At 42.1% G+C, this 27,338-nt stretch overlaps 1 pseudogene; it reads left to right on the top strand.

Moving 5' to 3' along the window:
- Positions 1-12,510: 12,510 nt before the first annotated feature.
- On the top strand, positions 12,511-24,911 carry LOC134484359 (elongin-B-like; annotated as a pseudogene).
- The last annotated feature ends 2,427 nt before the right edge of the window (positions 24,912-27,338 follow it).

Below are 27,338 nucleotides of genomic sequence, written 5' to 3' on the forward strand. Positions count from 1 at the left end.
CAACCAAGTAGAAACAAAAAGGACCATAGAAAAAATCAACAGAACCAAAAGTTGGTTCTTTGAGAAAATCAACAAGATAGATAAACCCTTAGCCAGACTAACTAGAGGACACAGAAAGTGTATCCAAATTAACAAAATCAGAAATGAAAAGGGAGACATAACTAAAGATTCAGAGGAAATTCAAAAAATCATCAGATCTTACTATAAAAGCCTATATTCAACAAAACTTGAAAATATGCAGGAAATGCACAATTTCCTAGACAGATACCAGGTACCGAAGTTAATCAGGAACAGATAAACCAGTTAAACAATCCCATAACTCCTAAGGAAATAGAAGCAGTCATTAAAGGTCTCCCAACCAAAAAGAGCCCAGGTCCAGACAGGTTTAGTGCAGAATTCTATCAGACCTTCATAGAAGACCTCGTACCAATATTATCCAAACTATTCCACAAAATTGAAACAGATGGAGCACTACCGAATTCCTTCGATGAAGCCACAATTACTCTTATACCTAAACCACACAAAGACACAACAAAGAAAGAGAACTTCAGACCAATTTCCCTTATGAATATCGATGCAAAAATACTCAATAAAATTCTGGCAAACCGAATCCATGAGCACATCAAAACAATCAACTACCATGATCAAGAAGGCTTCATCCCAGGCATGCAGGGATGGTTTAATATACGGAAAACCATCAACGTGATCCATTATATAAACAAACTGAAAGAACAAAACCACATGATCATTTCATTAGATGCTGAGAAAGCATTTGACAAAATTCAACACCCCTTCATGATAAAAGTCCTGGAAAGAATAGGAATTCAAGGCCCATACCTAAACATAGTAAAAGCCATATACAGCAAACCAGTTGCTAACATTAAACTAAATGGAGAGAAACTTGAAGCCATCCCACTAAAATCAGGGACTAGACAAGGCTGCCCACTCTCTCCCTACTTCTTCAATAAGTCTTGAAGTTCTAGCCAGAGCAATCAGACAACAAAAGGAGATCAGAGGGATACAGATTGGAAAGTAAGAATTCAAAATATCACTATTTGCAGATGATATGATAGTATATTTAAGTGATCCCAAAAGTTCCACCAGAGAACTACTAAAGCTGATAAACAACTTCAGCAAAGTGGCTGGGTATAAAATTAACTCAAATAAATCAGTAGCCTTCCTCTACACAAAACAGAAACAAGCCGAGAAAGAAATTAGGGAAACGACACCGTTCATAATAGAACCAAATAATATAAAGTACCTCGGTGTGACTTTAACCAAGCAAGTAAAAGATTTGTACAATAAGAACTTCAAGACTCTGAAGAAAGAAATTGAAAAAGTCCTCAGAAGATGGAAAGAACTCCCATGCTCATGGATTGGCAGGATTAATATAGTAAAAATGGCCATTTTACCAAAAGCGATCTACAGGTTCAATGCAATCCCCATCAAAATACCAATCCAATTCTTCAAAGAGTTAGACAGAACAATTTGGAAATTCATATGGAATAACAAAAAACCCAAGATAGCTAAAACTATCCTCAACAATAAAAGGACGTCATGGGGAATCACTATCCCTGAACTCAAGCAGTATTAAAGAACAATAGTGATAAAAACTGCATGGTATTGGTACAGAGACAGACAGATAGACCAATGGAACAGAATTGAAGACCCAGAAATGAACCCACACACCTATGGGCACTTGATTTTTGACAAAGGAACCAAAACCATCCAATGGAAAAAAGATAGCATTTTCAGCAAATGGTGCTGGTTCAACTGGAGGTCAACATGCAGAAGAATGCAGACCGATCCATACTTATCACCCTGCACAAAGCTTAAGTCCAAGTGGATCAAGGACCTCCACATCAAACCAGATACACTCAAACTAATAGAAGAAAAACTAGGGAAGCATCTGGAACACATCGGCACTGGAAAAAATTTCCTGAACAAAACACCAGTGGCTTCTGCTCTAAGATCAAGAATCGACAAATGGGATCTCATAAAACTGCAAAGGTTCTGTAAGGCAAAGGACACTGTGGTTAGGACAAAATGGCAACCAGCAGATTGGGAAAAGATCTTTACCAATTCTACATCAGATAGAGGGCTTATATCCAAAATATACAAAGAAGTCAAGAAGTTAGACCGCAGGGAGACAAATAACCCGATTAAAAATGGGGTTCAGAGCTAAACAAAGAATTCACAGCTGAGGAATGCCGAATGGCTGAGAAACACCTAAAGAAATGTTCAACATCTTTAGTCATAAGGGAAATGCAAATCAAAACAACCCTGAGATTTCACCACATACCAGTGAGAATGACTAAGATCAAAAACTCAGGTGAGAGCAGATGCTGGTGAGGATGCGGAGAAAGAGGAACACTCCTCCATTGTTGGTGGGATTGCAGACTGGTACAACCATTCTGGAAATCAGTCTGGAGGTTCCTCAGAAAATTGAACATTGAACTGCCTGAGGATCCAGCTATACCTCTCTTGGGCATATACCCAAAATATGCCCCAACATATAAAAAAGTCACATGCTCCACTATGTTTATCGCAGCCTTATTTATAATAGCCAGAAGCTGGAAAGAACCCAGATGCCCTTCAACAGAGGAATGGATACAGAAAATGTGGTACATCTACACAATGGAATGTTACTCAGCTATCAAAAACAATTCATGAAATTCATAGGCAAATGGTCGGAACTGGAAAATATCATCCTGAGTGAGGTAACCCAATCACAGAAAAACACACATGGTATGCACTCATTGATAAGTGGCTATTAGCCCAAATGCTTGAATTACCCTAGATGCCTAGAACAAATGAAACTCAAGACGGATGATCAAAATGTGAATGCTTCACTCCTTCTTTAAAAGGGGAACAAAAATACCCTAGGCAGGGAATAGAGAGGCAAAGATTAAAACAGACACAGAAGGAACACCCATTCAGAGTCTGCCCCACATGTGGCCCATGCATATACAGCCATCCAATTAGACAAGATGGATGAAGCAAAGAAGTGCAGGCCGACAGGAGCCAGATGTAGATCTCTCCCGAGAGACACAGCCAGAATACAGCAAACACAGAGGCGAATGCCAGCAGCAAACCACTGAACTGAGAATAGGACCCCCGTTGAAGGAATCAGAGAAAGAACTGGAAGAGCTTGAAGGGGCTCGAGACCCCATATGTACAACAATGCCAAGCAACCAGAGCTTCCAGGGACTAAGCCACTACCTAAAGACTATACATGGACTGACCCTGGACTCTGACCTCATAGGTAGCAATGAATATCCTAGTAAGAGCACCAGTGGAAGGGGAAGCCCTGGGTCCTGCTAAGACTGAACCCCCAGTGAACTGGACCGTTGGGTGGAGGGCGGCAATGGGGGGAGGGTTGGGAGGGGGACACCCATAAGGAAGGGTAGGTGGGAGGGGGATGTTTGCCCGGAAACCGGGAAAGGGAATAACACTTGAAATGTATATAAGAAATACTCAGAGAGCCCCTGGGCAGCACCTCACCAGCGAACCTGAGCCTCGGGACCACAGGTAAGTCCAAATTTTCTGCTGCAATAAAGCTGCCTGGTGAGCTTGGGACACACGGAAGCAGAATTTCTCTAGGACCGGGCAAGTTCTGTGTTTACCGGAAGTCCCACACCCGCGGATCCCGGCCCGCAGCAGCTCTCTGCTCCCAGACCCGGTGAGAGAGAGACCTCACCGCCTGGTCAGGTGGGCACTCCTGAGGCTGCAGAGCGGAAGAGACCACCAACACTGCTCACCCCTGCCCACATCCCTGGCCCAAGAGGAATCTGTATAACGCCTCTGGGCTCCCGTGGGGGAGGGCCCAGGAGCGGCAGGACACCTGCCTGAGACACCGCCGGAACCTGAAAGAAACAGACCGGATAAACAGTTCTCTGCACCCAAATCCTGTGGGAGGGAGAGCTAAACCATCAGAGAGGCAGACAAGCCTGGGAAACCAGAAGAGACTGCTCCCTGCACACACATCTCGGACGCCAGGGGAAAAAGCCAAAGACCATCTGGAACCCTGGTGCACTGAAGCTGCTGGAAGGGGCGGCACAGGTATTCCTGGTTGCTGCCGCTGCAGAGAGCCCCTGGGCAGCACCCCACGAGCGAACTTGAGCCTCGGGACCACAGGTAAGACCAAATTTTCTGCTGCAAGAAAGCTGCCTGGTGAACTCAAGACACAGGCCCACAGGAACAGCTGAAGACCTGTAGAGAGGAAAAACTACACGCCCGAAAGCAGAACACTCTGTCCCCATAACTGACTGAAAGAGAGGAAAACAGGTCTACAGCACTCCTGACACACAGGCTTATAGGACAGTCTAGCCACTGTCAGAAATAGCAGAACAAAGTAACACTAGAGATAATCTGATGGCGAGAGGCAAGCGCAGGAACCCAAGCAACAGAAACCAAGACTACATGCCATCATCGGAGCCCAATTCTCCCACCAAAACAAACATGGAATATCCAAACACACCAGAAAAGCAAGATCTAGTTTCAAAATCATATTTGATCATGATGCTGGAGGACTTCAAGAAAGACATGAACACACTTAGGGAAACACAGGAAAACATTAATAAACAAGTAGAAGCCTACAGAGAGGAATCACAAAAATCCCTGAAAGAATTCCAGGAAAACACAATCAAACAGTTGAAGGAATTAAAAATGGAAAAAGAAGCAATCAAGAAAGAACACATGGAAACAACCCTGGATATAGAAAACCAAAAGAAGAGACAAGGAGCTGTAGATACAAGCTTCACCAACAGAATACAAGAGATGGAAGAGAGAATCTCAGGAGCAGAAGATTCCATAGAAATCATTGACTCAACTGTCAAAGATAATGTAAAGCGGAAAAAGCTACTGGTCCAAAACATACAGGAAATCCAGGACTCAATGAGAAGATCAAACCTAAGGATAATAGGTATAGAAGAGAGTGAAGACTCCCAGCTCAAAGGACCAGTAAATATCTTCAACAAAATCATAGAAGAAAACTTCCCTAACCTAAAAAAAGAGATACCCATAGGCATACAAGAAGCCTACAGAACTCCAAATAGATTGGACCAGAAAAGAAACACCTCCCGTCACATAATTGTCAAAACACCAAACGCACAAAATAAAGAAAGAATATTAAAAGCAGTAAGGGAAAAAGGTCAAGTAACATATAAAGGGAGACCTATCAGAATCACACCAGACTTCTCGCCAGAAACTATGAAGGCCAGAAGATCCTGGACTGATGTCATACAGACCCTAAGAGAACACAAATGCCAGCCCAGGTTACTGTATCCAGCAAAACTCTCAATTAACATTGATGGAGAAACCAAGATATTCCATGACAAAACCAAATTTACACAATATCTTTCTACAAATCCAGCACTACAAAGGATAATAAATGGTAAAGCCCAACATAAGGAGGCAAGCTATACCCTAGAAGAAGCAAGAAACTAATCGTCTTGGCAACAAAACAAAGAGAATGAAAGCACACAAACATAACCTCACATCCAAATATGAATATAAAGGGAAACAATAATCACTATTCCTTAATATCTCTCAATATCAACGGCCTCAACTCCCCAATAAAAAGACATAGATTAACAAACTGGATACGCAACAAGGACCCTGCATTCTGCTGCCTACAGGAAACACACCTCAGAGACAAAGACAGACACTATCTCAGAGTGAAAGGCTGGAAAACAACTTTCCAAGCAAATGGTCAGAAGAAGCAAGCTGGAGTAGCCATTCTAATATCAAATAAAATCAATTTCCAACTAAAAGTCATCAAAAAAGATAAGGAAGGACACTTCATATTCATCAAAGGAAAAATCCACCAAGATGAACTCTCAATCCTAAATATCTATGCCCCAAATACAAGGGCACCTACATACATAAAAGAAACCTTACTAAAGCTCAAAACACACATTGCACCTCACACAATAATAGTGGGAGATTTCAACACCCCACTCTCATCAATGGACAGATCATGGAAACAGAAATTAAACAGTGATGTCGACAGACTAAGAGAAGTCATGAGCCAAATGGACTTAACGGATATTTATAGAACATTCTATCCTAAAGCAAAAGGATATACCTTCTTCTCAGCTCCTCATGGTACTTTCTCCAAAATTGACCATATAATTGGTCAAAAAACGGGCCTCAACAGGTACAGAAAGATAGAAATAATCCCATGCGTGCTATCGGACCACCACGGCCTAAAACTGGTCTTCAATAACAATAAGGGAAGAATGCCCACATATACGTGGAAATTGAACAATGCTCTACTCAATGATAACCTGGTCAAGGAAGAAATAAAGAAAGAAATTAAAAACTTTTTAGAATTTAATGAAAATGAAGATACAACATACTCAAACTTATGGGACACAATGAAAGCTGTGCTAAGAGGAAAACTCATAGTGCTGAGTGCCTGCAGAAAGAAACAGGAAAGAGCATATGTCAGCAGTTTGACAGCACACCTAAAAGCTCTAGAACAAAAAGAAGCAAATACACCCAGGAGGAGTAGAAGGCAGGAAATAATCAAACTCAGAGCTGAAATCAACCAAGTAGAAACAAAAAGGACCATAGAAAGAATCAACAGAACCAAAAGTTGGTTCTTTGAGAAAATCAACAAGATAGATAAACCCTTAGCCAGACTAACGAGAGGACACAGAGAGTGCGTCCAAATTAACAAAATCAGAAATGAAAAGGGAGACATAACTACAGATTTGGAGGAAATTCAAAAATCATCAGATCTTACTATAAAAACCTATATTCAACAAAATTTGAAAATCTTCAGGAAATGGACAATTTCCTAGACAGATACCAGGTATCGAAGTTAAATCAGGAACAGATAAACCAGTTAAACAACCCCATAACTCCTAAGGAAATAGAAGCAGTCATTAAAGGTCTCCCAACCAAAAAGAGCCCAGGTCCAGACAGGTTTAGTGCAGAATTCTATCAAACCTTCATAGAAGACCTCATACCAATATTATCCAAACTATTCCACAAAATTGAAACAGATGGAGCCCTACCGAATTCCTTCTACGAAGCCACAATTACTCTTATACCTAAACCACACAAAGACACAACAAAGAAAGAGAACTTCAGACCAATTTCCCTTATGAATATCGACGCAAAAATACTCAATAAAATTCTGGCAAACCGAATTCAAGAGCACATCAAAACAATCATCCACCATGATCAAGTAGGCTTCATCCCAGGCATGCAGGGATGATTTAATATACGGAAAACCATCAACGTGATCCATTATATAAACAAACTGAAAGAACAGAACCACATGATCATTTCATTAGATGCTGAGAAAGCATTTGACAAAATTCAACACCCCTTCATGATAAAAGTCCTGGAAAGAATAGGAATTCAAGGCCCATACCTAAACATAGTAAAAGCCATATACAGCAAACCAGTTGCTAACATTAAACTAAATGGAGAGAAACTTGAAGCAATCCCACTAAAATCAGGGACTAGACAAGGCTGCCCACTCTCTCCCTACTTATTCAATATAGTTCTTGAAGTTCTAGCCAGAGCAATCAGACAACAAAAGGAGATCAAAGGGATACAGATCGGAAAAGAAGAGGTCAAAATATCACTATTTGCAGATGACATGATAGTATATTTAAGTGATCCCAAAAGTTCCACCAGAGAACTACTAAAGCTGATAAACAACTTCAGCAAAGTGGCTGGGTATAAAATTAACTCAAATAAATCAGTTGCCTTCCTCTATACAAAAGAGAAACAAGCCGAGAAAGAAATTAGGGAAACGACACCCTTCATAATAGACCCAAATAATATAAAGTACCTCGGTGTGACTTTAACCAAGCAAGTAAAAGATCTGTACAATAAGAACTTCAAGACACTGAGGAAAGAAATTGAAGAAGACCTCAGAAGATGGAAAGATCTCCCATGCTCATGGATTGGCAGGATTAATATAGTAAAAATGGCCATTTTACCAAAAGCAATCTACAGATTCAATGCAATCCCCATCAAAATACCAATCCAATTCTTCAAAGAGTTAGACAGAACAATTTGCAAATTCATCTGGAATAACAAAAAACCCAGGATAGCTAAAGCTATCCTCAACAATAAAAGGACTTCAGGGGGAATCACTATCCCTGAACTCAAGCAGTATTACTGAGCAATAGTGATAAAAACTGCATGGTATTGGTACAGAGACAGACAGATAGACCAATGGAATAGAATTGAAGACCCAGAAATGAACCCACACACCTATGGTCACTTGATTTTTGACAAAGGAGCCAAAACCATCCAATGGATAAAAGATAGCATTTTCAGCAAATGGTGCTGGTTCAACTGGAGGGCAACATGTAGAAGAATGCAGATCGATCCATGCTTATCACCCTGTACAAAGCTTAAGTCCAAGTGGATCAAGGACCTCCACATCAAACCAGACACACTCAAACTAATAGAAGAAAAACTAGGGAAGCATCTGGAACACATGGGCACTGGAAAAAATTTCCTGAACAAAACACCAGTGGCTTATGCTCTAAGATCAAGAATCGACAAATGGGATCTCATAAAACTGCAAAGCTTCTGTAAGGCAAAGGACACTGTGGTTAGGACAAAACGGCAACCAACAGATTGGGAAAAGATCTTTACCAATCCTACAACAGATAGAGGCCTTATATCCAAAATATACAAAGAACTCAAGAAGTTAGACCGCAGGGAAACAAATAACCCTAATAAAAAATGGCGTTCAGAGCTAAACAAAGAATTCACAGCTGAGGAATGCCGAATGGCTGAGAAACACCTAAAGAAATGTTCAACATCTTTAGTCATAAGGGAAATGCAAATCAAAACAACCCTGAGATTTCACCTCATACCAGTGAGAATGGCTAAGATCAAAAACTCAGGTGACAGCAGATGCTGGCGAGGATGTGGAGAAAGAGGAACACTCCTCCATTGTTGGTGGGATTGCAGACTGGTAAAACCATTCTGGAAATCAGTCTGGAGGTTCCTCAGAAAATTGGACATTGAACTGCCTGAGGATCCAGCTATACCTCTCTTGGGCATATACCCAAAAGATGCCTCAACATATAAAAGAGACACGTGCTCCACTATGTTCATCGCAGCCTTATTTATAATAGCCAGAAGCTGGAAAGAACCCAGATGCCCTTCAACAGAGGAATGGATACAGAAAATGTGGTACATCTACACAATGGAATATTACTCAGCTATCAAAAACAACGAGTTTATGAAATTCGTAGGCAAATGGTTGGAACTGGAAAATATCATCCTGAGTGAGCTAACCCAATCACAGAAAGACATACATGGTATGCACTCATTGATAAGTGGCTATTAGCCCAAATGCTTGAATTACCCTAGATCCCTAGAACAAACGAAACTCAAGACGGATGATCAAAATGTGAATGCTTCACTCCTTCTTTAAATGAGGAAAAAGAATACCCTTGGCAGGGAAGGGAGAGGCAAAGATTAAAACAGAGACTTAAGGAACACCCTTTCAGAGCCTGCCCCACATGTGGCCCATACATATACAGCCACCCAATTAGACAAGATGGATGAAGCAAAGAAGTGCAGACCGACAGGAGCCGGATGTAGATCGCTCCTGAGAGACACAGCCAGAATACAGCAAATACAGAGGCAAATGCCAGCAGCAAACCACTGAACTGAGAATAGGTCCCCTATTGAAGGAATCAGAGAAAGAACTGGAAGAGCTTGAAGGGGCTTGAGACCCCAAAAGTACAACAATGCCAAGCAACCAGAGCTTCCAGGGACTAAGCCACTACCTAAAGACTATACATGGACTGACCCTGGACTCTGACCCCATAGGTAGCAATGAATATCCTAGTAAGAGCACCAGTGGAAGGGGAAGCCCTGGGTCCTGCTAAGACTGAACCCCCAGTGAACTAGTCTATGGGGGGAGGGCGGCAATGCGGGGAGGGTTGGGAGGGGAACACCCATAAGGAAGGGGAGGGGGGAGGGGGATGTTTGCCCGGAAACCGGGAAAGGGAATAACACTCGAAATGTATATAAGAAATACTCAAGTTAATAAAAAAAAAAGAAATACTCAAGTTAATAAAAAAAATAAAATAAAATAAATGCCTACAGTTCATATTTGCAATTGGCACAAACCTGCAGCTGTGAAAAAAAAAATACTCAAGTTAATAAAAAGAAAAGAAAAAAGAAAAGAATATTATCAATACCTTTGTTTCAGGTAGGGCCTGGTATATCTTTTTTTTTTCATCTTTATTAACTTGGGTATTTCTTATTTACATTTCAATTCTTATACCCTTTCCCGGTTTCCAGGCATACATTCCCTAGCCCCTCCTTCTCCCCAAATATATGGGTGTTCCCCTCCCCATCCTCCCCCATTACCTCCTTCCACCCAACAATCTCTTTCACTGGGGGTTCAGTCTTAGCAGGACCCAGGGCTTCCCCTTCCACTGGTGCTCTTACAAAGCTATTCATAGCTACCTATGCAGTTGGAGCCCAGGGTCAGTCCATGTATAGTCTTTCGGTAGTGACTTACTCCCTGGAAGCTCTGGTTGGTTGAAACTGTTGTTCATATGGGGGTCTCAGGCCCGTTCAAGCTGTTTCAGTCTTTTCTCTAATTCCTTCAATGGGGGGGGTCCCGTTCTCAGTTCAGTGGCTTCCTGCTGGTTTAATGATGGCATTCGCCTATGTATTTCCTGAATTCTGGCTGTGTCTCTCAGGAGAGATCTACATCCAGTTCCTGTCAGCCTGCACTTCTTTGCTTCATCCAACTTATCTAGTTTGGTGGCTGTAATGTATGGGCCACATGTGGGGCAGGCTCTGAATGGGCGTTCCTTCTGCCTATGATCTAAACTTTGCATCCCTATCCCCTCCCAAGGGTATTCTTGATCCCCTTTTAAATAAGAAGTGAAGCATTTGCATTTTGGTCATCCTTCTTGAGTTTGATGTGCTCTGTGCATCTAGGGTAATTTGAGCATTTGGGCTAATATCCACTTATCAATGACTGCATACCATGTGTATTTTTCTGTGATTGAGTTACCTCACTCATGATGATATTTTCCAGTTCCATCAATTTGCATGTGAATTTAATAAAGTCATTGTTTTTGACATCTGTGTAATATTCCATTGTGCAGATGTACCACAATTTCTGTATCCATTCCTCTGTTGAAGGGCATCTGGGTTCTTTCCAGCTTCTGGCTATTATAAATAAGGCTGCTATGAACATAGTGGACCATATGTCTTTGTTATATGTTGGTGCATTTTTGGATATATGCCCAAGAGAGGTATCCCTGGGTCCTCAGGTAGTTCAACGTCCAATTTTCTGAGGAACCTCCAGACTGATTTCCAGAATGGTTGTACCAGTATGCAATCCCACCAACAATGGAGGAGGGTTCCTCTTTCTCCACATGCTCACCAGCATCTGCTGTCACCTGCGTTTTTGATCTTAGCCATTCTCACTGGTATGTGGTGAAATCTCAGGGTTGTTTTGATTTGCATTTCCCTTATGACTAACGATGTTGAACATTTCTTTAGGTGTTTCTCAGCCATTCAGCATTCCTCAGCTGTGAATTCTTTGTTTAGCTCTGAACCCCATTTTTCATAGGGTTATTTGTCTCCCTGCAGTCTAACTTCTTGAGTTCTTCGTATATTTTGGATATAAGCCCTCTATCTGTTGTAGGATTGGTAAAGATCTTTTCCCAATCTGTTGGTTGCCATTTTGTCCTAACCACAGTGTCCTTTGCCTTACAGAAGCTTTGTAGTTTTCTCAGATCCCATTTGTCGATTCTTGATCTTAGAGCAGAAGCCATTGGTGTTTTGTTCAGGAAATTTTCTCCAGTGCCCATGTGTTCGAGATTCTTCCCCACTTTTTCTTCTATTAGTTTGAATGTATCTGGTTTGATGAGGAAGTCCTTGATCCACTTGGACTTAAGCTTTGTACAGGGTGATAAGAATGGATCGATCTGCATTCTTCTACATGCTGTCCTCCAATTGAACCAGCACCATTTGCTGAAAATGCTATCTTTTTTTCATTGGATGGTTTTGGCTCCTTTGTCAAAAATCAAGTGACCATAGGTGTGTGGGTTCATTTCTGGGTCTTCAATTCTAGTCCACTGCTCTATCTGCCTGCCTCTGTACCAATACCGTGCAGTTTTTATCACTACTGCTCTGTAATACAGCGTGAGTTCAGGGATAGTGATTCCCCCAGAAGTCCTTTTATTGTGGAGGATAGTTTTAGCTATCCTGGGGTTTTTTTGTTATTCCAGATTAATTTGCAGATTGTTTTGTCTAACTCTCCGAAGTGTCCCGCGCCCAACGTCTCACCAGCAAGAACGACGCGCGGCAACAGGATTCTTCTGCAAACAAGACTTTATTGTACAGCTCTCTTGAACAGGGACAAGGGACCCCAAGGGAGGAAAAGGCACTGCTTATATATGCTTACGAGACTCGTGTCGCTACCTGATTGGTGCAAGCCCCAATGCCCAATTTGTATGCCCTGAGAGCGGGCTGTGACATGCTTGGCTCATGCACACTGTGTCCTTCGGGGTGGACAACAGCTGTGCCCTGTTGACTCATTCACGGAAATCAGCCCCACGTTGGGCGCAGTATGGGCAGCTACTAACAGACAACAGCTGTGCCCTGCTGACTCATTCACAAGAAATCGGCGCCATCTTTGGGCACGGTACAGGCGGCTACCAACACCGAAGAATTGGATTGGTATAATGATGGGGATTGCATTGAATCTGTAGATCGCTTCTGGAAATGTTTACAATATTAATCCTGCCAATCCATGAGCATGGGAGATCTTTCCATCTTCTGAGATCTTCTTCAATTTCTTTCTTCAGAGGCTTGAAGTTCTTATCATACAGATTTTTCACTTGCTTGCTTAGAGTCACACCAAGGTATTTTATATTATTTGGGACTATTATGAAGGGTGTCGTTTCCCTAATTTCTTTCTCGGCTTGTTTCTCTTTTGTGTCGAGGAAGGGTACTGATTTATTTGAGTTAATTTTATACCCAGCCACTTTGCTGAAGTTGTTTATCAGCTTTAGTAGTTCTCTGGTGGAAATTTTGGGATCACTTAAATATACTATCATATCATCTGCAAATAGTGATATTTTGACTTCTTACTTTCCAATCTGTATCCCTCTGATCTCCTTTTGTTGTCTGATTGCTCTGGCTAGAACTTCAAGAACTATACTGAATAAGTAGGGAGAGAGTGGGTAGCCTTGTCAATTCCCTGATTTTAGTGGGATGGCTTCAAGTTTCTCTCCATTTAGTTTAATGTTAGCAACTGGTTTGCTGTATATGGCTTTTATTATGTTTACGTATGGGCTTGAATCCTATTCTTTCCAGGACTTTTATCATGAAGGGGTGTTGAATTTTGTCAAATGCTTTCTCAGAATCTAATGAAATGATCATGTGGTTCGTATATTTCAGTTTCTTTATGTAGTGGATTACATTGATGGTTTTCCATATATTAAACCACCCCTGCATGCCTGGGATGAAGCCTACTTGATCATGGTGGATGATTGTTTTGATGTGCTCTTGGATTCGGTTTCCAAGTATTTTATTGAGTATTTTTGCATTGATATTCATAAGGGAAATTGGTCTGAAGTTATCTTTTTTGCTGGGTCTTTGTGTGGTTTAGGTATAAGAGTAATTGTGGCTTCATAGTAGGAATTTGGTAGTGCTCCATCTGTTTTAATTTTGTGGAATAGTATGGATAGTATTGGTATGAGATCTTCTTTGAAGGTCTGATAGAATTCTGCACTGATCCCATCTGGACCTGGGCTCTTTTTGGATAACTGCTTCTATTTCTTTAGGAGTTATAGGGTTGTATAAATGGTTTATCTGTTCCTGATTTAACTTGGTACCTGGTATCTGTCTAGGAAATTGTCCATTTCCTCCAGATTTTCAAGTTTTGTTGAATATAGGCTTTTGTAGTAGGATCTGATGATTTTTTTTTAATCCTCTGATTCTGTAGTTATGTCTCCCTATTCATTTCTCATTTTGTTAATTTGGACACACTCTCTGTATCCTCTGGTTATTCTGGCCAAGGGTTTATCTATTTTGTTGATTTTCTCAAAGAACCAGCTTTTGCTTCTGTTGATTCTTTGTATAGTCCTCTTTGTTTCTACTTGGTTGATTTCAGCTCTGAGTTTGATTATTTCCTGCCTTCTTCTCCTCCTGAGTGTATTTGCTTCTTTTTTTTCTGGAGTTTTAGGTGTGCTGTCAAGCTGCTGATATATGCTCTCTCCTGTTTCTATCGGCAGGCACTCAGAGCCATGAATTTTCCTCTTAGCACAGCTTTCATTGTGTCCCATAAGGTTGGGTATGTTGTACCTTCATTTTCATTAAATTCTAAGAAGTCTTTAATTTCTTTCTTTATTTCTTCCTTGACAATGTTATCATTGAGTAGAGCATTGTTCAACTTCCATGTATATGTGGGCGTTCTTCCCTTATTGTTATTGAAGACCACCTTTAGCCCATGGTGGTCTGATAGGACGCATGAGATTATTTCTGTCTTTCTGCATCTGTTGAAGCCTATTTTATGACTGATTATATGGTCAATTTTGGAGAAAGTACCATGAGGTGGTGAGAAGAAGGTATACCCTTTTGTTTTAGGATAGAATGTTCTATAAACATCTGTTAAGTCCATTTGGTTCATGACTTTTCTTAGTCTGTCTATGTCTCTGTTTAATTTCTGTTTCCATGATCTGTCCATTGATAAGAGTGGGGTGTTGAAATCTCCTACTATTATTGTGTGAGGTACAATGTGTGCTTTGAGCTTCAGTAAGGTTTCTTTTATGTATGTAGGTGTCCTTGTATTTGGAGCATAGATATTTAGGATTGAGAGTTCATCTTGGTGGATTTTTCCTTTGATGAATATGAAGTGTCCTTCCTTATCTTTTTTGATAACTTTTGGTTGAAAATCGATTTTATTCGATATTAGAATGCCTACTCCAGCTTACTTCTTCAGACCATTTCCTTGGAAAGTTGTTTTCCAGCCTTTCATTCTGAGGTATTGTCTGTCTTTGTCTCTGAGGTGTGTTTCCTGTAGGCAGCAGAATGTAGGGTCCTCATTTTGTATCCAGTTTGTTAATCTATGTCTTTTTATTGGGGAATTGAGGCCATTGATGTTGAGAGATATTAAGGAATAGTGATTGTTGCTTCCTGTTATATTGGTATTTGGATGTGAGATCATGTTTTTGTGCTTTTCTTCTCTTTGTATTGTTGCCAAGATGATTAGTTTCTTGCTTTTTCTAGGGTGTAGCTTGCCTCCTTATGTTGGGCTTTACCATTTATTATCCTTTGTAGGGCTGGATTTGTAGAAAGATATTGTGTAAATTTGGTTTTGTCATGGAATATCTTGGTTTCTCCAACTATGTTAATTGAGAGCTTTGCTGGATACAGTAATCTAGGCTGGCATTTGTGTTCTCTTAGGGTCTGTATGACATCAGTCCAGGATCTTCGGGCTTTCATAGTCTCTGGCGAGAAGTCTGGTGTAATTCTGATAGGTCTGCCTTTATATGTTACTTGAACTTTTTTCCTTACTGCTTTTAATATTGTTTCCTTGTTTTGTGCATTTGGTGTTTTGACTGTTATGTGACAGGAGGAGTTTCTTTTCTGGTCCAATCTATTTGGAGTTCTATAGGCTTCTTGTATATTTATGGGCCTCTATTTCTTTGTCTTATGGAAGTTTTCCTCTTTGATTTTGTTGAAGATATTTACTGGTTCTTTGAGCTGGGAGTCTTCACTCTCTTCTATACCTATTATCCTTAGGTGTGATCTTCTCATTGAGTCCTGGATTTTCTGTATGTTTTGGACCAGTAGCTTTTTCTGTTTTACATTATCTTTGACAGTTGTGTTGACAATTTCTAGGCATCTTCTGCTCCTGAAATTCTCTCTTCTATCTCTTGTATTCATTTGGTGATGCTTGTATCTACGTCTCTTTGTCTCTTCCTTTGGTTTTCTATATCCAAGGTTGTCTCCCTTGGGCTTTCTTTATTGCTTCGATTTCCATTTTTAATTCCTTCACCTGTTTGACTGTGTTTTCCTGGAATTCTTTCAGGGATTTTTGCATTTCCTCTCTATAGGCTTCTACTTGTTTATTTATGTTTTCCTGCATTTCTCTGAGGGAGTTCTTTATATCTTTCTTGAAGTCCTCCATCATCAGGATCAAATGTGATTTAAAATCAAGATCTTGCTTTTCTGGTGTGTTTGGATATTCAGTGTTTGCTTTGGTCGGAGAATTGGGCTCCGATGATGCCATGTAGTCTTGGTTTCTGTTGCTTGGGTTCCTGCTTTTGCCTCTCGCTATCATGTTGTCTCTGGTGTTACCTTTTTCTGCTATTTCTGACAGTGGTTAGACCGTCCTATAGGCCTGCATGTTAGGAGTGCTGGAGGCCTGTTTTCCTGTTTTCTTTCAGCCAGTTCTGCTTTCAGGCATGTAGTCTTTCCTGTCTACTGGTCTTCAGCTGTGGGGAGCACCCATATAGAAGGGGAGAGGGAAGGGTTAGGGAATGTTGGCCCGGAAACCGGGATGGGGAATAACAATTGAAATGTAAATAAGAAATACTCAAGTTAATAAAGATGAAACAAATAAAGATGGAGAAAAAAAGGGTTAATATATGCAATAAACACTTCCAAGTGGTATAGGAAGTCTTAAAAAAAAATGTAAGATACTGGGTGACATGCCAATTAGCAAAAGGCAGAGACAGTGTTTGCACCTGGGGAGAGGTTAGTTGAAAGGAGGGGCCTCCTCATAATGTAGGGCAGCATACCCACTGACCCCAGAACAGTGGGCAGAAAGCCAGCAGCCCCTGAGATCCTTGGATTCATGGTGTCTTGCTTCATAACAGCAAAAGTGGCTGGGGTCAAAATCACCCTGAAGACATCTTTAGCCCAATGCCTCACGATTGATTCTTGGTTTGTCTGCTTGACTATCCTACAGTGCACAGAAAATGGTAACACCCAGTGAATGGTGATTACAAGGGGTGCTGTGTAGAGCCATTTGAAGTTGTGTTTTTATCATCTTATTCCATTAGCTTTTCTCAGTATTTCCAGAGAACTCTGCCTTAGAAAAATGTTCTCAGAACTCCAAAATAGTCTATCTGTAATCTAGATAGGCCTGAACCATGGACCTGCTCAGCAGTAAGTCTTGCACCGAGCATCCCATCAGTACCTTAACCACAAACAACCGCTGTTTTTTATCCTTCAGAAATCTATCAAACTATTATGATAGACGCAGAGACCTTCAGTTAGAGCAAATAGGATCTTCAATACGTGAAGAGAGAACACAGAGGAGTAAACCCAGTCATCAGGCTGTGGAGAGCATGCCAACTGGAGAAGAGCATTATGGTGAGCTGGTGAAAAAGGAGCTCAGAATTCCATCTCACTGCTTGCATTGCTGGGAGTATGCGGTTGTGAGCACTCTACTGTGCAGGCAGATTGGCTCAGAATAAACATCCATAATGCTTTATTTCATGTACCAATTTCTGAGATGAAGCTGCACAATGAATTCGGCTGCACAACACAGTGCTAAATCAGTTCAAGCAGTCAAACCACAATCCAAGCAAGAGTGTTCTTCCCAGAATGGAACTCTTGGGCTTATACCAATCTCATGCTAATGTGAGTCCATTGTATATTCTTATTCGGACCAACAAAAAGGATTAACCCATTTCAGACCTCCTACATGCTCCATAAAACATGTAGCATTTAGTGAGCAAGGGGTCTCTCTGAAGGACAAAGACCACACGGTGTGCCTCAGGATTCCTCTTCTCATGTTGGTAATTTTTAATTCACTGTTCTTGTCTCGCCTCACAAATGGCCAAAAATCCACTCAGTAGATTTGTTTTAAATGAGGAAAATAGTCTAACAAAACTTCTGAGAATAAAAATCTTATGTTTTCTGTCTTATAAAAATCACTATATTTATTTAAAGATAAAGTATAAATAACAGAATGGGAGATTATTTCAACTCATTAATTGATAAGGGAAGGTCATAGTGAAGCAAGATGTGTTAGCACACATTTGGAATCTCAAAACTGAGAAAAAAGAAGATAGACAGAATGTTAAGGCCATGGTGGACTCCATGAACAAATGCTCTAATAGGTGTAAGCAGTCTGTGTTGTATTCTGAGGCCATGTTGGTGTCAGCAGGCCTTGCTGTAGGTAGAAGATCATATTGATATTAATGGCCTGTCCTTCACATTAGTCCATGTCTATGAATATGGTCCTAGCTGCATCTGTTGGCCTTGTCAGGGTCCATAATTCTGCTGCTGGGGCACACATTCTTGATATATGTTTTCTCAGTGAACCAGATAGATGCCCAAATACAAAACCCAAACTAAACTAACAAACTATTAAAATGTGATGGGATGCTGAAGTGCAGCCCTTCACAAATAATGGTTTCTAGCAAGGGTGAAAGAAGAGAATTCGGTTGTGTTTAAGATGCAGTCCATGAAGAGTATGATCATGCTATTATAGTTATACAGATAATACAAATTGGTCCTGTTTCTATTACATTATTTTTACTATATGTGTTAGGGGAGGTCACAAGATTGGAGTGGACTTGGAAGGATGGGGAAATGAATATGACCAGGTAGGTGGTAAATGATACAAAATTCTAAGAGATTCAACAAATTGTTATGTTGAAAAACAGATATATATGTGTATATACATATACACAATTCTTGGTGAATACCCCCCTAATTAATTGATTGGATAATAAAGACAACAAGAAGCCAATCACTGGGCAAGGAGGAGTCAGATCTTCCTGGTCCAAGAGAGGAAGGAGAAATGTAGGAGGAGGAGGGCACTTCCTTTTGGATGGTGAGGCAGGAACAAAAGCAGGCAAAATGTAGCCCTGGAACTGTTAGATCTGATGGCAGAATCCTCAGAATCTGTCCCCTGAAAATTTTTATCAGTGAATAGTTGATGAGTTTAGGGTAGTAGATTCTGAGCCCAGTGGTTGTCTTAACTGTTGATTTTTAAATTAAGATTGTATGTTTTCCATTTTCGGTGACTCAAGTGGGCCAGAGGGAAATAACATAGCTGCAGTGGAATTGGGCCAGGCGTTAGGGTGGGAAAATTGGATCTTACACCCAATTGGTGGGAACATGAGGAGACTGCCAGGAACTGTTAGTCAAATGTAGGACCAAAGAGAGTCTTTATTTTATGAGTCTGATCCACATTGCAAGCCTTCCCTTCTCCGCAGGTTAGGAATCCAATGCTTCCATCCAGGAATATGATATATATATATATATATATATGCTTAAGCTGGGATTCTCAAGATTTGACCTTACATTGAGGAGGGCGTAAAGGAGCACAGACCTTCAAAGGACCTTCCTGACCCGGGAAGAAGTAATTCATTCTCCTATCAAGAGCTAGTGTATTTTACAAACTGGTCACAGCTGTCAGGGAACATTTAATTGCCTGTTTCCCATTGTCCAAGAGTGAGCTTTTTACCACTAAAAGGATATTGGCTCCTGCCAATATCTGTAGGCCTATCTTAAGTTGAACATGCAGCCTTCCTAGGTAGTACTTTAGTATTCTTCTTCTGCCTGCAAGCACATCTCTTTTGGAAACAGATCTAGAAAGACAAAAAGAAAGCAGACATCAGGAAAGGCCTGGCTTAAGACTTGTGCACCAAATCTGAATGCTGCCTGAAAAACTTAGGACATTTCTCTACCAAGAACTCATCACAGAACTCTAAGATTCCTGGACCAAGAACAATGGAGGGAAAATGACCTGCACCTGAAACCCACAGAGGGGGCTGGAGAGATGGTTCAGTGGTTAAGAGCATTTACTGCTCTTCTAGACATCCTGAGTTCAAATCCCAGCCTTCACCTGGTGGCTCACAACTATCTGTAATTTGATCTGATGCCCTCTTCTGGTGTGTCTGAAGACAGCTACAGTGTACTTATATATAATAAATAAACCTATAAAGAAAGAAACCTACAGAAATGTCTCTTAAGAGTCAGAAATTTTGAGGAATGCTCTGATTTCTATACCTCCATGACATTGAGTGTAACCAGTATGAATTTCCTAGTGTATCAGATTTCTGCATGAGAGGCTGCAGGGTATGGAAATCCAAACCTGAGTACACCTTCATAGCCCTCCTACAACCTGGAACTGGGCTAAGAAGGTGGGGCAGTCGGGGAAGTGTGCCCTTGGGTCATGAGGGAATGTATAGCTGACTAAGAGAGAGACAAAGGGCCAGGCCTTGATCTTGTGGTCCATCAATCCAAGTCTTTGAGCCAGTGCCATATGTTGTTCCTTGGTTGGGTACTTGCACTTATCAATATGTTCTTTGAAAACTAGGGTTTTTCTTTGACACCTACAATGGGGTCTATTCTCTGCCTCCTTGAATCATTGGGAGAAATTGTGACACCGGAGGAAGTTGGAATGCCAGGAAAAGTTTTTTTGTTTTTTTTTTTTTTTGGTTCTTTTTTTTCGGAGCTGGGGACCGAACCCAGGGCCTTGCACCCAGGAAAAGTTTTTAACTTGGTATACCTGAGAGTTTGGGATCATATCTCTGACTAATTCTGTCAAATTTTTCTCTAATTCATCACTTTATCTGGCTCTTATTACAGATCATTGTTTGTAATTGAAGGTGTGTGCAAAACTGTTGTACCTTGCACCTTGGTAAGGTTGTAGTCTACCATGTCCAGACAGCTTTACTAAGTTCAGCACAAAATGGAGGACTTCCTTATCTTATCAAAGTTTCATCTTCTCCACATGATCTGGGAATCCCACCCCCAATCTTCAACCTGAGGAATGTCAAACAATCCTGCTGACCCTCACATTCTGAACTTTGATTCATTCTTTCCCATCTGGTAGACATTAGCTCCCAGATATCCCAAGGAAAGAAGCATGCACAGCTGCAATTCTTCCTGCCTGCCTGGTAAGCAGCAGCACCAGAACACTCCAAGGGAAGAAAGAAAAAATTGAACCAAACTAAAGATTCCTGCCAGACTGATAAACATGTTTGGAAGATTAACATGTTCCAACCAGATCACACAAACCTAGAATCTCTTTGCATATGATCAGAGCAGCCATATGCTTAGATCAACATTCCTGTACACCAGGGCTTACAAGTCTTCTCCAGACAGGAAACTCAAAACCTCCCCCTCCTCTGACTCCTTCCTGCAGACCCTCAAATCCATTAGATGTACACATTTTGACACCACTCAGATTTCTGGTCCATTCCAGAGAGTCCTGATCTTCTTGATTGAATCACAATTGTTTTCTTTTCTTTTGCCTCATTTGGACTAAGGAACTCTCCATGTAGAGCAATCTGTTATAAAATGCACTCTGTTGAGTAGCCAGGCCCCAAAATCACAGAGCTTGTTTTGCCTCATCTTCCTAGAGTGCTACCATTAAAGGTGTGGTTAATCAGGGTCATGAAAGGGTTAACATTCATTTTTTGCAGAACATTTATTGAGTGACAGGATTGTGTGGAAAACGGAATGTAAAAGAACATTGATCCTACCCTCTTGGGGCTGAAGACCTGAGAAATCATGCCTCCACATATTGCCCAGTTTGGTGGCCATTAAAATTCATTGCCAGATCTTTGAAGCATTGTAGAACTTAGAGACATATATTCCTCTCCATGTCAAGTTGTTTCAGAAACCTTTTTTGCCTTAGAGCTTGAAAAATAAGGAGGAAGGGTTAAACTGAGCCTTGATTATATAGCAGTTCCAAACTTGCCTAGGATACACAAGTCCAGACTTGGAAAGGAAAAAACTACCAAGCAACAACAGAAGCAATAACTAAACACAAACTGAGGGAGTAATGGAGACAGAATACCTAGGGAAGAGAACAGAAACTACAGATACAAGTATCACTAACAGAATGCAAAGGATGGAAGACAGAATCTCTTGCATAAAACATACAACTCAGAGCTGGAGAGATGACTTAGGAGTTAAGAGCACTGACTGCTCTTGTAGAGGTCCTGAGTCCAATTCCCAGCAACCACATGGTGGCTCACAACTATCTGTAATTGGGTCTCATGCCCTCTTCTGGTGTGTCTGAAGACAGCTACAGTGTACTCATACAAATAAAATCAATAAACTTTTAACTACATAAAAATCTCGATCTATAAAACAAATAAACTGAACAAGTATTTGCTGTAAATCAAAGAACACCATCAAGAAAACAAAACAGCACCCTACAGAAAGAGAAAAGATTTTTTTTTCACCAACCTCCACATCCAACAGAGGGCTGATATCAAAACTAGGTAAAGAAGCCAAGGATTTAGACATTAACACACCAAATAACCCAATTTCACAATGAGTTACAGAGATAAACAGAGAATTCTCGAAAGAGAAATCTCTAATGAGTGAGATTCACTTAAAGAAATGTTCATCATCCTTAGTCATCTGGGTAAAGTAAATCAAAATGACTCTGAGATTCCTCAGATGACTAAGGTCAAAAACTCAACCCGGAGGAGGAACACTCTTCCATTGTCTGTGGGAGTGCAAACATGTAAAACCTTGGAAATCAGTTTGGCAGTTTCACAGATAATTGAGAATAGACCTATCAGAAGATCCAGCTATACCACTCATGCACAAACACCAAAAAGATGCTCCACCATACCCAAAAATTCTTACTCAACTATGTTCATAGCAGTTTTATTCATAATAGCCAGAAACTGGAAGCAAGTGAGATGTCCCTGGACCAAAGAATGGATAAAGAAAATGTAGTACATTTATACAGTATAGCAATTTAAAACAAGAATATCATGACAATTTATGCAAATGGACAAACATAAAAATGTCACCCCGAGTGAGGTAACTCAAACCAAAAAAGAAAAGAATAATATGTAATCACTTCTAAGGAGATAATAGTCAAAAACTAAAGAATAACCATGTCACAATCCACAGCCCAAAGAAGCTAAGCAATAAGAAAGGCTAAAGGCTAAAGGGGAGATGATTGACCATCACTGAGGAGCAGAAGGAGAATGGACATCTTGGGTGGAGAGGGAGAGTGGAGTATATGGGGGAAAGTGAGGATTGAAACAGTAGGGATCAGGTAAAGGGAACAGATGCAGAGAGTACTGGGAAAGATGACTGAAATAGACTGTGTATATCAGGGAGAAGCTAGAAACCAAGAGTAATAGACACTCCCAGGAAGTTATCAGGGTGGCTCTAGCTAGCGTTCCTAACATAAAGAGATATGGAAACAGAAACTTACATTCCTTGTAATTGGGAAAGACTTGCAATATAAGGAGTGGGACAATAACCCAGCCACAAAAGTTTTCACCTAAAAATTACTCTGCCTACAAGATTGTAGGCTGAGTACAGGTTGAGGGGATGGTCAATGAATGACTGCCTCAGCTTAAGAAGAAGAGGGAGCCACACCAACACTGTTCATGCTATTCAGCTGTACTTGCAACCAGGAGCCTAGCATAACTGTCATCAGAGAGGTTTGCCTCATCAGTGACAGAAATAAATGCAGTAGCACACAAACATTAAGCAGACATTGGGAAATTCTATGGAAAAGGGAGAGGAAGGATTGAAAATGCCAGGATCAAGGACACCACAAGAAAAGCTTCAGAATCAACTAAACTGGACCCATTGGGGGCTCATAGAGATTGTACCGCCAACAAGATGGTATGCATGGGATGGATCTAGGAGCTCTGATCATATCAAACAGTTGTGCATCTGTGGAACTCCTAAAGGGGGAGCAGGGGCTGTCTATGACTACATTGTCTGCTTTTCCAGCCCTTTCGCATAAATGTGCTGATTCGTGTAGCCTCAATAGAAGATGATGTACACAGGGATATCTATGAGGTCCTGCGCAGACTGGTCTTTAAGACCTTTGGACAGCCAGCAATATATAGACTGACTTGGTCTCAAAAAAGCAAGGAAGGAAGCAAACAAACCTTGAATATTCTTAGCCTTCAGAACAATGCAAATTAATTCTACTTTGAAAATTCTGGTCTGAATGGGCAAGATAATTAAATTCAACAAGAACTTATGCCCATGAGAGAAGAGGAATACATGCTCATTGTTGGTGGGTATATCCAAGCCACCATCACCATCTTATCTAGAGAGGATCCTTACTCATCAATCACCCTGGATATGAGCAGGCTCTCCCATCTTGCCAAGATCCTTCCTGGTGGTTCTGGTAAATGACAGCTAGAGAATCATCTGTGGTTCACAAGATACCAGTTCAGTAGATGACACCTTTACTTTGCTGTGATACATGATGCTGGTCAGCTGGGGCTGAGAAATTATCAGTAATCAAGAAAAAAAGCCAGGATTAAAGAGATGGCTCAATGGTTAACAGCACCAACTGATCTTCCAGAAGACCTAGGTTTCAATTCCAAGCACCCACATGGCAGTTCAAAAGATGTCTATAACTCCAGTTGCAGGCATCTGATATCCTCATATAGACAAACAGACATGCGAGCAAATCACCAATGAAAATAACATAAAAAATAAAACAGTAGTGACCTGTGGAGGGTACGGCACAAGACACAGGACTGCAGGGGCTCCAAGGCCAGCCCTGTAGCCACAGGCTAGTGCTGACATGAGCCCAAAGTCCTCAAAAAGTGTTTCTCATTATCCAGAGCCACAAGACCACCATCTTCACAGACTCCAAGGAGTCCAGTATGGTGTTTGAGCAGAAGCACATTGTCAAGGGCAGCCTCAAGCTGCAGGAGGAGCAGAGGCTGTGCAAGGAAGACCAACTCCTTGATGACAGGAAAACTCTGGGCGAATGTGGCATCACTGGTCAGACAGCAAGGTCACAAGCCCCAGACACAATGGGTCTGGCCTTCTGAGCAGATGATGCCTTTGAAGCTCTGAACAGTGAACCTTTCTCCAGCCCTCTAGAGCTTCCAGATGTGATGAGGCTGCAGGATTCTGGAGGCAGTGCCAATGAACAAATTGTAAGACCACCCCCTACAAACTAATTCCGCCAATTAAAGAAAAAGATTTGAATGTTTAAAGTAAAATAACTTTTTTTTTTAAAAATCCCAGCATAATTGAGGGGGAGTCTTCTGGAGACAGACAGTAGCTGTGTTCAAGACTTGCCCAAGTTTGAACCTGGTTCTGGCAGCTGAACTTGGTTACATGACTGTAGTGAGCTTTAGCTTATGCACCCGGACTTTAAAGGATAACCAGTTCCTAGTCTACTGACCCTTTAAGAATTCTTAGCTCTAGAGACTGAAGGAATGGCCATTCACAGCCTGCCCCTCCTGGGCACCCAGTCCATATGCATAGAGCATATGCATATATATAGAGAGAGAGCATATGCATCAGACAATATTGCTGATGCCAAGAAGTGCATGCTCACAGGAGCATAATATAACTGTTTCCTGACAGGCTCTGCCAGAGCATGACAAATACAGAGGCAAATGCTAGCAGCCAACCATTGAACTGAGAATGGGATCCCCGTTGGAAGAATTAGAGAAAGGATTGAAGGAGCTGAAGGTACTTGCAGCCTCATAAGATCAACAATACCAACAAACCAGACCTCTCAAGGACTAAACCACTACCTAAAGGATACACATCGACAGACCCATGGCTCCAGCTGCATGTGTAGCCGAGGATGGCATTGTTGGGCACCGATGGGAGGAAAAGTCCTCGGTCCTGCCATGACTGGATCCAACCCCAAGTGCAAGGGGATGTCAGGTGTGGTAAGGGTGTGGTGGTTGGGGAGGGGGAACACTCTCATATAAGAAGGGGAGGGGGATAGGATAGGAAGTTTACAGCCTGGAAACTGAGAAAGGGTATTATATTTGAAAGGTAAATGAAAAACATCCAGTAAAAAAAGAAGGGGTAGGAGGGTTGCAATATGGGGTTTAAGGATGGGAAACTGGGAAAGGGGATAACATTGAAATATAAATTTAAAAATCCAATTAAAAGAATTCTTAACTCTTAGAACTGGTGGATCCCAAGACTTTCAATGTTCTTTGCCTCTTGAATTGGATTTTAAATAACAAGATAGAATACATACACGGCACTTCCTGTGTTTACCGGAAGTCCCACACCCGCGGATCCCGGACCGCAGCAGCTCTCTGCTCCCAAACCCCGTGGGAGAGAGACCTCACCGCCTGATCAGGTGGGCACTCCTGAGGCTGCAGAGAGGAGGAGACCACCAACACTGCCCACCCCTGCCCACATCCCTGGCCCAAGAGGCAACTGTATAAGGCCTCTGGGTTCCCGTAGGGGAGGGCCCAGGGGCGGCAGGACCCCTGCGCCTGAGACACCGCCGAAACCTGAAGGAAACAGACCGGATAAACAGTTCTCTGCACCCAAATCCCGTGGGAGGGAGAGCTAAACCTTCAGAGAGGCGGACACGCCTGGGAAACCAGAGGAGACTGCACTCTATGCACATCCAGACGCCAGAGGAAAACACCAAACGCCATCTGGAACCCTGGTGCACGGAGGCTCCCGGAAAGAGCGGCGCAGATCTTCCCAGTTGCTGCCACCGCGGAGAGGACTTAGGCAGTACCCCACGAGCAAACTTGAGCCTTGGAACCACAGGTAGGACCAACTTTTCCCCTGCAAGAAACCTGCCTGGTGAACTCAGGACACACAGAGGCAAAATTCCTCTAGGACCGGGCACTTCCTGTGTTTACCGGAAGTCCCACACCCAGTGGGAGAGAGACCTCACCGCCTGATCAGGTGGGCACTCCTGAGGCTGCAGAGCGGAGGAGACCACCAACACTGCCCACCCCTGCCCACATCCCTGGCCCAAGAGGCAACTGTATAAGGCCTCTGGGCTCCCGTAGGGGAGGGCCCAGGGGCGGCAGGACCCCTGCGCCTGAGACACCGCCGAAACCTGAAGGAAACAGACCGGATAAACAGTTCTCTGCACCCAAATCCCGTGGGAGGGAGAGCTAAACCTTCAGAGAGGCGGACACGCCTGGGAAACCAGAAGAGACTGCACTCTATGCACATCCAGACGCCAGAGGAAAACACCAAACGCCATCTGGAACCCTGGTGCACGGAGGCTCCCGGAAAGAGCGGCGCAGATCTTCCCAGTTGCTGCCACCGCGGAGAGGACTTAGGCAGTACCCCACGAGCAAACTTGAGCCTTGGAACCACAGGTAGGACCAACGTTTCCCCTGCAAGAAACCTGCCTGGTGAACTCAGGACACACAGAGGCAAAATTCCTCTAGGACCGGGCACTTCCTGTGTTTACCGGAAGTCCCACACCCTCGGATCCCGGCCCGCAGCAGCTCTCTGCTCCCAAACCCAGTGGGAGAGAGACCTCACCGCCTGATCAGGTGGGCACTCCTGAGGCTGCAGAGAGGAGGAGACCACCAACACTGCCCACCCCTGCCCACATCCCTGGCCCAAGAGGCAACTGTATAAGGCCTCTTGGCTCCCAT

Source organism: Rattus norvegicus, chromosome 1 (genome assembly GCF_036323735.1).
Source record: "Rattus norvegicus strain BN/NHsdMcwi chromosome 1, GRCr8, whole genome shotgun sequence".
NCBI lineage: Eukaryota > Metazoa > Chordata > Mammalia > Rodentia > Muridae > Rattus > Rattus norvegicus.